At 42.6% G+C, this 12856-nt stretch overlaps 1 protein-coding gene across 1 annotated transcript in view; it reads left to right on the top strand.

The window, feature by feature from the left end:
• The window catches only part of chchd6a (coiled-coil-helix-coiled-coil-helix domain containing 6a), a 315813-nt gene that overhangs the window by 45184 nt on the left and 257773 nt on the right, over window positions 1-12856 (top strand). The gene's annotated exons all lie outside the window — the stretch shown is intronic.

The raw sequence follows: 12856 nt of genomic DNA, 5'->3' as shown, positions 1-12856 counted from the left end.
TTGTTTATTAGAATTTCCAAAATCATGCTCTTTAAACTCACAGTGAAAGTAAATCTCTACAGTTTGATATAAATTAATTCAAAATCTAAAAGCCAAAATGATGGCGTGAATAAGTAAGTGCCCCCTTTAGTATAGCACATGTAAACCATCACTTTTATATACGGTTTTCTTCAGACAAGCCAGGGGATGGATACGTGAACATTCCCAAGACACTGACTATGTCTTGGACATTATTTACATGAATTATGAAGAAATACAAACAGTATAGCACTCTATGGTAAATCTGTGTGGAGTAGATAGTTCTCAAAAACTGAGTGACTGTATAAGAAGGTGAAAAGTGAGGAAAGCCACCTGGACAACCCTGAAGAAGTTATACCCCCAATCTCAATTCTCTTTTGTTCCCCTTCCCCTTGGCCCTCCCCCTACCCCTACACTTACCCCTTTAAAACAAGGGTAAGGCGAAGGGGTATGCCTCTAGCCCTATGAATTGAGACACCCCTCCACCTTAGGAGGAAAAAAAACTGCCCGTGTCAAACTGCCGTCTTCACTGTTTAACATGGCAACCGAAATGCAACTTGTTGCAGTAGACTCTTTTTATTTTCTCGCCTTTCTGTGTAAATGCAAAGAAATAGAAGAAGTCACAGATTTCTTCAATGCATCGCAATCATGTCATGTTAATTAATGTATTAATAATGAATTAATTTGTAATTAATTAATGTTAATAATAATTAATCAATAATAGTAATAATTATTATTATCATCACTTTACCGGGGCATTGCTGGGCCGGTATTGTAGCTTTACGGTGATGCTATCTGGCTATACCCGCCCGCTGTGCGTAAACAAATGACGTCATAGCGTGCGCAGCCCAAGAACTGTCCGCAGAGGGGAAAAAAAAAACTGTCCGCAGAGGAAAAGATGAAAAGGCGAGAGGTGTGTGTTGGACCCAATATGGATATTCCGGATGATTTTCTCATGGATAGTACGACAATGAACAACACCCAAAGCAGCCAGCTTGATGAGGACGCACTGCCAAATTTGGAGAGCAGCGCACGCCAGCCGACACGACAAAAGTTAAGTGAGACAACTTTTTATGTACACGTTATGTGTTGTGTATCTCAGAAAAGTGATAACAATGCAAATAACATGCTGTTGTCGTGCGGTATGCATTTTCTGAGTATTCGCCCTCATCTAATTCGGGCAAATAGCTGTCATTTTGGGCGACTGGACATGGACGTCGGGCCTCTTGAAAATGCATACCGCCCTCCAAAAGCATGTTATTGTATTAATATTGTTTGATTAATCATTAATTGATTGATAATTCATGAATTAATTAGTAATTAAATAAACACTTGAAATATATCAGTTTGTGTGCAATGAATGTATACAAGTTTCACTTTTTGAATGGAATTACTGAAATAAATAAACTTTTTCATAATATTCTAATTAAATGATCAGCACCTGTATGTATGTTATGGGCTGCATCTAGTTCTGTTAACCTTATCTTTATTTTTCAAATTCTCCCATTTTTTGCATCCAGCCCTATTTGCTTTCCTATTTACAAATTTCTTTGACAAATAATAGCAGTTTATTAGGACATCAGGTTATGTGTTACACATATACATGTGTGTGTATACAACCCCTGGCAAAAAGTATGGAATCACTGGCCTCGGAGGATGTTCATTCAGTTGTTTAATTTTGTAGAAAAAAAGCAGATCACAGACATGACACAAAACTAAAGTCATTTCAAATGGCAACTTTCTGGCTTTAAGAAACACTATAAGAAATCAGGAAAAAAAATTGTGGCGGTCAGTAACGCTTACTTTTTTAGACCAAGCAGAGGGAAAAAAATATGGACTCATTAATTTCTGAGGAAAAAATTACGAAATCCCCCTGTAAATTTTCATCCCCAAAATTAACACCTGCATCAAATCAGATCTGCTTCTTAGTCTGTATCTAAAAAGGAGTGAGCACACCTTGGAGAGCTGTTGCACCAAGTGGACTGACATGAATCATGGCTCCAACACGAGAGATGTAAATTTGAAACAAAGGAGAGGATTATCAAACTCTTAAAAGAGGGTAAATCATCACGCAATGTTGCAAAAAATGTTGGTTGTTCACAGTCAGCTGTGTCTAAACTCTGGACCAAATACAAACAACATGGGAAGGTTGTTAAAGGCAAACATACTGGTAGACCAAGGAAGACATCAAAACGTCAAGACAGAACACTTAAAGCAATATGTCTCAAAAATCGAAAATGCACAACAAAACAAAACTAAGGAACGAATGGGAGGAAACTGGAGTCAACGTCTGTGACCGAACTGTAAGAAACCGCCTAAAGGAAATGGGATTTACATACAGAAAAGCTAAACGAAAGCCATCATTAACACCTAAACAGAAAAAAACAAGGTTACAATGGAAAAGCAATCGTGGACTGTGGATGACTGGATGAAAGTCATATTCAGTGATGAATCTCGAATCTGCATTGGGCAAGGTGATGATGCTGGAACTTTTGTTTGGTGCCGTTCCAATGAGATTTATAAAGATGACTGCCTGAAGAGAACATGTAAATTTCCACAGTCATTGATGATATGGGGCTGCATGTCAGGTAAAGGCACTGAGGAGATGGCTGTTATTACATCATCAATAAATGCACAAGTTTCCGTTGATATTTTGGACACTTTTCTTATCCCATCAATTGAAAGGATGTTTGGGGATGATGAAATCATTTTTCAAGATGATAATGCATCTTGCCATAGAGCAAAAACTGTGAAAACATTCCTTGCAAAAAGCCACATAGGGTCAATGTCATGGCCTGCAAATAGTCCGGATCTTAATCCAATTGAAAATCTTTGGTGGAAGTTGAAGGAAATGGTCCATGACAAGGCTCCAACCTGCAAAGCTGATCTGGCAACAGCAATCAGAGAAAGTTGGAGCCAGATTGATGAAGAGTACTGTTTGTCACTCATTAAGTCCATGCCTCAGAGACTGCAAGCTGTTATAAAAGCCAGAGGTGGTGCAACAAAATGCTAGTGATGTGTTGGAGCGTTCTTTTGTTTTTCATGATTCCATCATTTTTTCCTCAGAATTGAGTAATTCCATTTTTTTTTTTCCCTCTGCTTGGTCTAAAAAAGTAACCGTTACTGACTGCCACAATTTTCTTTCTTGATTTCTTATAGTGTTTCTTAAAGCCAGAAAGTTGCCATTTGAAATGACTTTAGTTTTGTCATGTCTGTGATCTGCTTTTTTTTCTACAAAATTAAACAACTGAATGAACATCCTCCGAGGCCGGTGATTCCATAATTTTTGCCAGGGGTTGTATATTTTCCAACTTATTCCCATTGATGAAACTTCTCCTCATTTTCTGCCCGAAAGCTTATTAGGAGATGAGTGTGCTCAGGGCTCCCTGTTTGTTTACAAAATACACACACGTGTTACAGACCTTGAAATCCAACAGCAGGGATTATTATCCAAAGATTTATGAACATACAAATTAATGTGCTTATCCTTTATCATGATTTTCTCCATTATGAGAAATAAGTGTCTTATCTTATCGTTTGTGTGTATATGCATTATAATGCCTCAGCGTACGAGCGAGACGATATTCCTCAGAACAACAATATATGCAACATGCATCCAGCAGCATACATGTTGCTGTCATAGGCAACTGCCTGTAAAGTTTTTTGGCAAGTAACTTTCTAAATAGTGTAATTTGTAATGAAAGCTGCTTCATTTATGCGGCTTCTTCGACACCATGTTTATTTCTGTGGAGACAGGAGTAAGCTCCACCTACCCCTCCAAACGGAGTGTGCATCCAGATTCACTCTAAACGGAGGGATTTGTAGCCCTCCGCCTACCTCTCCGCCGCCACGCTCCAAAAAGAGAATTGAGACACCCCTCTTGTCTCGTGCCCACACAAAACGGAGGGTAAGGGGTAGAATTGAGATTCAGCCATAGACTCTTCTGGCTGTGATTGAAAAGATTGTGCATAGTACAAGTTTTGCATTTTGTATCACCACTCCTGCCTTCATAGTGGAGTTGCACAGCGAATAATTTTCTTTCAACAAAACATCAAATCTATGCCTGAATCTCCAATGTCCCTTCTGGCAAATTGTAGCTGAACTTTCAAGTCTTTTTTTTTTATATAAACCTTCTTGATACCACTTCATCATGAAGCTGTCTAACTTGTGATGCAACATTCAAAACCTGCACTTTGCACAATGTCTTCAATCACAGCCACAGAAATCTATAACTTCTTCAGGGTTGTCTTGGTGGCTTTCCTCACTCTTCACCTTCCTATATAGTCACACAGTTTTTGAGAACTATCTACTCCACACAGATTTACCATAGAGTGCTATACTGTTTGTATTTCTTCATAATTCATGTACATAATGTCCAAGACATCACGTATCCATCCCCTGACTTGTCTGAAGAAAACTGTATATAAAAGTGATGGTTTACATGTGCTATTCTAAAGGGGGTACTTACTTATTCACACCATCATTTTGGCTTTTAGATTTTTAATTAATTTCTATCAAACTGTAGAGATTTACTTTCACTGTCAGTTTAAAGAGCATGATTTTGGAAATTCTAATATACAAGGTCTGAATTTTTTTTTTTTTTTTTTTTTGATGTCCTAATAAAAATCTAACATGTAAAGAGCCCAGGGGCAAACACTTTTTCACAGCACTGTATCTCCTGAGCCATGCTGACAAGTTTGAAGTCTCACAGGACATGTTGTGGCATGCCCAGCTGTTTCACTCGACTGAAAAGCCACCGAAAGCCGTCTGAATCTTCCGAATGGTTTCCAACACGGAGGTGTTTTTTGAGGTGCGCCTTGAGCGGCTGTGTCCCGACGCGCGAATTCCTCCGCACGTCTTTCATTACAAAATCTCCTGTTAACAGTGGAATGTGCCACAAAAGTGCTGATGTCCACATTTTCTGCGATTTCACTGGTAGTCAAACGACGTCCCGGATCAACACAGCCTTCACTTTGGAAATGATCTGTTTGTTTCAGCCTGTCGATGGCCGCTCGAAGCGCGGCGCGCTCTCCGCCGCTGTGGGCCGTCTTTAATCCGGTTGTAATCCTCCTTAATCTGTGTGACGCCAATAGAATCTTCACCGAAAGTCATCTGAATTTTCCGATTGGTTTCCACCTGGCTGTCTCACACAGTTTCTGAAAAAATTTTCATGGAGCAAAGCGGCAGTCGTTCAGCCATTTCCCTGACAATGAAAATCCGACGGGGGGGTGGACCAGTGCTCACTCAAAGCCTGCCCACAGGCGAATGACGCAACCGACAGGCGTTAAAAAACTCACGCATGCGCACGAAGGTTCAAGCTTGGCTGATGCAAGCGCACGATTCAAATCCATAGTTTTTTAAAAAATAAAAAGGTCGGAAACTTTTCTAACAGACCTCGTATATATATACGAGGGCTGTCAATGAAGTAACGGTCCTTTTTATTTTTTTCAAAAACTATATGGATTTCATTCATATGTTTTTACGTCAGACATGCTTGAACCCTCGTGCGCATGCGTGAGTTTTTCCAAGCCTGTCGGTGACGTCATTCGCCTGTGAGCACTCCTTGTGGGAGGAGTCGTCCAGCCCCTCGTCGGAATTCCTTTGTCTGAGAAGTTGCTGAGAGACTGGCGCGTTGTTTGATCAAAATTTTTTCTAAACCTGTGAGACACATCGAAGTGGACACGGTTCGAAAAATTAAGCTGGTTTTCAGTGAAAATTTTAACGGCTGATGAGAGATTTTGAGGTGATTCTGTCGCTTTAAGGACTTCCCACGGTGCGAGACGTCGCTCAGCGCTCTCAGCCGCCGTCGTCAGCCTGTTCAAGCTGAAAACCTCCACATTTCAGGCTCTATTGATCCAGGACGTCGTGAGAGAACAGAGAAGTTTCAGAAGAAGTCGGTTTCAGCATTTTATCCGGATATTCCACTGTTAAAGGAGATTTTTTTAATGAAAGACGTGCGGACGGGTCAGGAAAAAGGAAAAACACCTCCGTGTTGATAACCATTTGTAAAATCCAGGCGGCTTTTGATGGCTTTCAGTGGAGTGAGTATATGAGAAATTGTTTAACAGCCAGGACATGTTCCAACTTGTCCTTAAGGCTTTCAACAGAGGTGTTTTTCCTGTGGCGGAGCGTCGCGGCGGCTGCCTGGATTTTACAAATGGTTATCAACACGGAGGTGTTTTTCCTTTTTCCTGACCCGTCCGCACGTCTTTCATTAAAAAAATCTCCTTTAACAGTGGAATATCCGGATAAAATGCTGAAACCGACTTCTTCTGAAACTTCTCTGTTCTCTCACGACGTCCTGGATCAATAGAGCCTGAAATGTGGAGGTTTTCAGCTTGAACAGGCTGACGACGGCGGCTGAGAGCGCTGCACGACGTCTCGCACCGTGGGAAGTCCTTAAAGCGACAGAATCACCTCAAAATCTCTCATCAGCCGTTAAAATTTTCACTGAAAACCAGCTTAATTTTTCGAACCGTGTCCACTTCGATGTGTCTCACAGGTTTAGAAAAAATTTTGATCAAACAATGCGCCAGTCTCTCAGCAACTTCTCAGACAAAAGAATTCCGACGAGGGGCTGGACGACTCCTCCCACAAGGAGTGCTCACAGGTGAATGACGTCATCGACAGGCGTGGAAAAACTCACGCATGCGCACGAGGGTTCAAGCATGTCTGACGTAAAAACATATGAATGAAATCCGTATAGTTTTTGAAAAAAATAAAAAGGACCGTTACTTTATTGACAGCCCTCGTGTATATATATATGTATATATATGTATGTATGTATATGTATATGTATGTATGTATATGTATATGTATGTATGTATATGTGTATGTATGTATATATGTATGTATGTATATGTATATGTATGTATGTATGTGTATGTATGTATATGTATGTGTGTGTATGTCTGTATGTGTATGTATGTATATGTATATGTATGTGTATGTATGTATATGTATATATGCGCATGCGTGTGTATAAACATGATTGGGATTGAAAAGGAGATAGGAGCATCTTCTTTACAATATGTGAAATGGAGTTTAGATGTGGTAAGGTGACATTAGTGCATTGTGGATTTGTAAACGAGTTGTTATTGCACATGATTTGTGTGCATTATTGCATGAGGTTATTTCACAGTGTTATTGTACAGTCTGACAGCAGCAGGGAGGAACTACCTGCGATATCGTTCCTTCTTGCACTGAGGGTGCTTCAGTCTGTCACTGAACGAGCTGGTCAGCTCAACTACAGTCCAGTGCAGAGGGTGAGAGGAGTTGTTCATGATGGATTTGGACTTGGTTAACACCCTCTTCTCAGCCACCTCCTCCAGAGACTCCAGAGGACAGCCCAGAACAGAGCTGAACTTCCTGAACAGCTTGTTCAGTCTCTTTCTCTCCCGCTCTGTGCTGCCCGGGGCCCAACAGACAGCATAGAGGAGAGCAGAGGCTACAACAGAGTTGTAGAAGGTCTTAAGCAGAGGCCTGCTCACTCCAAAGGGTCTCAGTCTCCTCAGGAGGTGGAGGTGACTCTGGCCTTTTTTGTATAGGGCGTCGGTGTTGTGAGTCCAGTCCAGTTTGCTGTTGAGGTGAACACCCAGGTATTTGAAACTGTCCACGGACTCTGTCCTCCCCCTGGATGTTCACCAGTGGGTGAGGTGGTGGTTTCCTCCTCAAGTCGATCACCATCTCCTTCGTCTTACTGGTGTTGAGACACAAGTGGTTGCGCTCGCACCAGTCCACGAAGTCTGTGATGACCGACCAGTACTCCAGCTCGTTCCCCTCAGACCTGCGACCCACAATGGCGGAGTCATCAGAGAACCTCTGAAGGTGCCAGCTGTTTGTGTTGTAGCTGAAGTCCGAGGTGTAAAGGGTGAAGAGTAAAGGTGAGAGGACGATGGCCTTGGGGGCCCCGGTGCTGCACCTTACCACCTCAGACTGACAGCCGTGCAGCTGCACGTACTGCGGCGGTCAGTGAGGTAGTCTATGGTCCAGGCGACGAGGTGTCCATCCACACCTGCGTCCTGCAGCTTCCCCCGTAGCAGTGCCGGTCTTATGGTTTTGAAATCGCTGGAAAAATCAAAGAACATGACTCTCACAGCACTCCCGCCGGTCCCCAGGTGGGTGAGCACTTGCTGCAGTAGGTAGATGACAGCGTCATCTACCCCGATGTTGGGCCTGTAGGCGAACTGCAGTGGGTCCACGGTGTCGCTCACCACGGTGCGGAGGTGAGACAGGACGAGCTGTTCAATGGTCTCCATGAGGTGGGAGGTCAGGGCAACTGGTCTGTAGTGGGCCGGTTCCTTGACGTGCGATGTTTTGGGAACCGGGACCACACAGGAGGTCTTCCCAGGCTGAGGCTCATGTTGAAGATGTGGCTGTGGACCTCACAGAGCTCATCTGCACAGGTCCTCAGGAGCCTCGGGGAGATCCCATCAGGTCCTGCTGCTGTCCTCTGCTTCAGCCGCAGGAGCTGGCCTCTCACCACGGTTGGAGTTACAGTGGGGGGCTGAGGTGGGCTGGTGCTGAATACGGTCACGGGGGAGGAGGGACGAGGTCCGGGGTGCAGTGGAGGTGACCAGGGGGTAGAAGGTGGGGGGGTCGGAGGGACTGGAGGGCTGGCTGCTGGAGACATGAGCAGGCGGGGGGCAGGCGTGGAGGAGCCAAAACGGTTAAAGTAGCTGTTTAGCTCCTCTGCGAACTGAGAATCCCCATCTGCAGTCCTGCTAGCACCCTGCCCAATTCCGGAGGCGGCCTTGAGGCATGTCCACACGTCTCTGACATTGTTCCAGGCCAGCTGCTCCTCCATCTTCCCTCCATACACCTTCTTGGCTGCATGGATCTTCGCCTGGAGCTCCTGTTGAACCCTACACTGGTCCTCTCTGTCTCCCGAGCTGAAAGCACTCTTCTGGTTCATCAAGACCTTCAGCTTGGGGGTCACCCAGGAGTGGTTGTTGGGAAAGCACCGTACCCTCTGGGTGGGCACAGAAGTTCATGTAGTCAGTGACACACTGGGTCACAGTTTTGCACAGTAACACTACCTCTAATCTTAGTGACATGAAATTTGGTGTTTCACAGGGGTCCGTCTTAGGCCCCCTGCTTTTCTCCCTTTATATAGCTCCCCTTGGGCGCAGATTGTGGTGTGTTGAGATTACCTTATTTTACCTTATGCTGATGATACTCAGTTATACATGCCGATAACTGCTGGTAATCTCATCCACATAATCCTAAAAAGATTGCCTTGCATCAGTGAAAAGATGGATGTCTAGCAATTTCCTGCTTTAAAACTCTGATAAGACTGAAGTGATGGTTCTTGATCCAGTGAGACATTGGCATCAATTTGACCAGCTAATGCTTAGGCTCATGTGTCATACATCACAATAAAAAGTGAGAAACCTTGGGATAATTTTTGATCCCACATTGTCCTTTGACCTCCACATATTACGAGGGCTGCTTTCTTCCACCTGCAAAATATAGCGAAGATTAGTCCCATCCTGTCTATGACTGATGCTGAGACCCTGATTCATGTGTTTGTCTCTTCTAGATTGGACTACTGGAATGTTCTATTTTCTTGTTTATCGCAGTCCAGCATTAGGGGTCTCCAATTGGTTCAAAATGCTGCTGCCAGACATTTGACAGGAAGCAGAAAGTTTGACCACATTACACCCGTTTTGGCAACCCTTCACTGGCTTCCTGTCCCAGTGAGTTCAGATTTTTAAGGTTCTGCTCCTAACCTATGAAATTGTTCATGGACTGGCACCTCCCTACTTAGCTGACCTAATTAAACCCTACATACCGGCCTGGGCTCTGCGTTCTCAGGGTGCCGGACTACTTTGTGTCCCTTGGGTGAATAAAAAGTCTGTGTGTCACAGAGCTTTCTCTTATTGTGCCCCGGTTCTGTGGAATGATCTCCCTGGAAACAGTCAGATTCTGTAGAGACTTTCAAGTCCAGACTTAAGACGCACTTATTTTCCCTTTTGTATGGCTAGCATACTGGCATAGTATGTTACTATTCTTTTTACCCTTTAAATTAATTTTATTAGGAAATGGAGCCTGCTGCGGCCTCAACTTTATCTAAAGTCTGGGTCTTTTAGTGAAGCTTAGGGCTAGTGGCCAACGATCACATTAGTATTTCTTCTGTTTTTCTTGTTGCTTAATGCTGACAAATTACACTGTATTTTTTGTCTTTCCGGTGCCTGAAAGCCTAGATTTGATGCTTTGGCGAAACAAAATCATTCTCTATACTCCTTCATCATGAAGCTGTATAACTGGGGATACAAAATGCAAAACATGCGCTATGCACAATATCTCCAATCACAACCACAGAAGCTTATGACTTCTTATGGGTTGGCCGGGTGGCTTGGTGGCTTTCCTCACTCTATTCCTTCTCGCACAGTCACTCAGTTTTTGAGAACTGTCTACTCCACACATATTTACTGTAGAGTGCCATAGTGTTTGTATTTCTTCATAATTGATGTAAATAAAGTCCAAGACATTCAGTGTCTTGGAAATGTTCATGTATCATCTCCTGACTTGTCTGAAGAAAACTGGCAATAAAACTTATTATTTACAGGTATTATACCAAAGGGGCCCATTACTTATTCAACCCATCATCTTGGCTTTTATATTTTTAATTAATTTATATAAAGTTGTAGAGATTTGCTTTGAGTTTAAGAAAGATAATTTTAGAAACTTTTACATTGATAAGCCTTACTTTTTTTATTTGAAATGGCATAAATAAATTAAAATGTGTGAAATATCAAGGGGCCAAATGTATTTGCAAGGCACTGTATATACTGAAAATTGTTCTTGTCATTTTTTTAAATGAGTCAGATTGCTTTTATCATTGCAGGGATGATTTGTGGTTATCGTAGTTTGTTTCTCAGGAGGAATAGCTACTGTAGGCTGCTTGAGTTTGCAGCAGCTAGAATGGATTCTGATAACCCACAATCACATCAAGTGACCATGCAAGCTGCAGGCAGCTGCAGCATATTTGTTTTCTGCCATTCCAAACTATTTTGGCTCTTAAGATTAAATATTTCATTTTTGACTGACCTATAAAGCTATGGGTAGACAGCAACATTGCACAGAAGTACTATATGTAGATGTGTTGGGGAGAAGCTCCCATTGCCATTGTTGATTGCTGCCTAAAATAGGGGTGCAGACACAGTGAACCTTCTTGATACAGCTTAAATACCTGGGTGCACAAATGTCCTCAGGCATCTTCCTAATCGCAGCAATTCATGTGTCAGTGCGCATGACCGGAAATAGCCCTTGTGCACTGCATCATGGGGTCGTCTGCAGCTCACTGTCGTGGCGCCATGGATGTAAACAAAATGGCATGTGGTCAGTACGTCTCAGCCAATTTTGCACCCAGATGATGTACCTGGAGCTGTTATTTATGGCATGGTTGCCTTTGTGACACAAAGGATGTGCACAATTTGAACAAGTGTGCAGATGAAGTTGAGTGAGCAGACTGCCAGTGCACGGAGGAAAAGTTTAGTTTTTTGCTCGCTTTTAATTTGTCCTCAAAATATGATTCATGTGCTTACACAATATGTGCTCTTCAGTGCTCAAAGTTTCCCATTGCTTACTCAGAAATGAGACATAAATATAATGTCCTAGTTATTAACTCACCATTTGCGGGAGCAACAGTAGCGGAGCTAAAAAGATCATTAAAGTGCAGAGATGCAAGTTTAAAAGGCAAGAAAAAGGATCTGATAGAGAGATAAATTCAGACTAACTAGCACTTATGACTAATTACATATGTCTTGCTTCTCTGAGTTATTATCTTGTGAATAATGGGGGTAAATTGCACATATTTCCAGGTTATAGATTAAATGTTCACAAAATGCTTAATATTTGGCCTTCTTCCATGGGGGAAAAACAAACTGTAATGGGGATAATCTTGGCTATCCATCACACATGAGTACACCTGATTTAGATGAATATTTACTAAGTTGCGTGTGAATATGGTGGCTGTGATTTTGCTGAACGTTGTGGACAAAGCTACTGTATTCCATTGAACCTAAATTGTTTAACATTTCTCCTTTCTCCATGGGCGGAACAGCTGTAATGGCTAAAATCTTGGCTATGTATTTCTGATGTGTATGCCCAAGTGGTTTGAGTGGAAACCTGTTGGTGTGTCTATCATATAACACCCCCCCCCCCCCCCCAGCAAAATGGCTGCTGCAGACTTGATGAGTTATTGTAGGCTTGAACTTACTAAACTTTCACTTATTTCCAGCCCTTCCAATATTGTGAATCCACTTGTTTCTAAGCATTACAGTCTTAGGAAAAACAGAACTTCACATGTTCATGTCTGAGGTGATTATTGAAGCATCCAGGGACACAACAAATAATCACTGACATTTTGAGCCTTTTGTTTACCTTCTGAGTGTGTCTGTGTGTCCACAGCTGGCATGTATTTCCGACAATCCCCTGCACAACCAAAATCCAATATCGTGGGTGGGCATTCCCGGTATTATTTCAACGAGCTCAAGACAAATCCAGTTCCCTTTAATATTCATCATACATAATCCTTATGAAGGCTGGATTCCTATTAGTACTGATGCTTATACTCTGATTTTGTCATGTGAAGCGCATGGATAGGATGGCAGCCCATTGCTGGTTACTTTCCCAGCCAAGACTATGCCCATTTATTACTCGGTGGACTGGGACATTGCCGATAAAGCGCCTTGTACAAGGACACAGATGGGTACCATTACAGGGAAACAAACTCAGGACTACATATCGCTATCCCATCTTGTATCCTACTGAACTACCTTCTCTGTCCACTGTCCATCAGGTTACAAGATAAATGTAGATCCCATCAATAGGC

The sequence above is a fragment of the Thalassophryne amazonica genome, chromosome 6 (assembly GCF_902500255.1).
Source record: "Thalassophryne amazonica chromosome 6, fThaAma1.1, whole genome shotgun sequence".
NCBI lineage: Eukaryota > Metazoa > Chordata > Actinopteri > Batrachoidiformes > Batrachoididae > Thalassophryne > Thalassophryne amazonica.
Note: the sequence above shows the minus strand (reverse complement) of the source record. Positions and strands in the feature narration are given on the sequence as shown.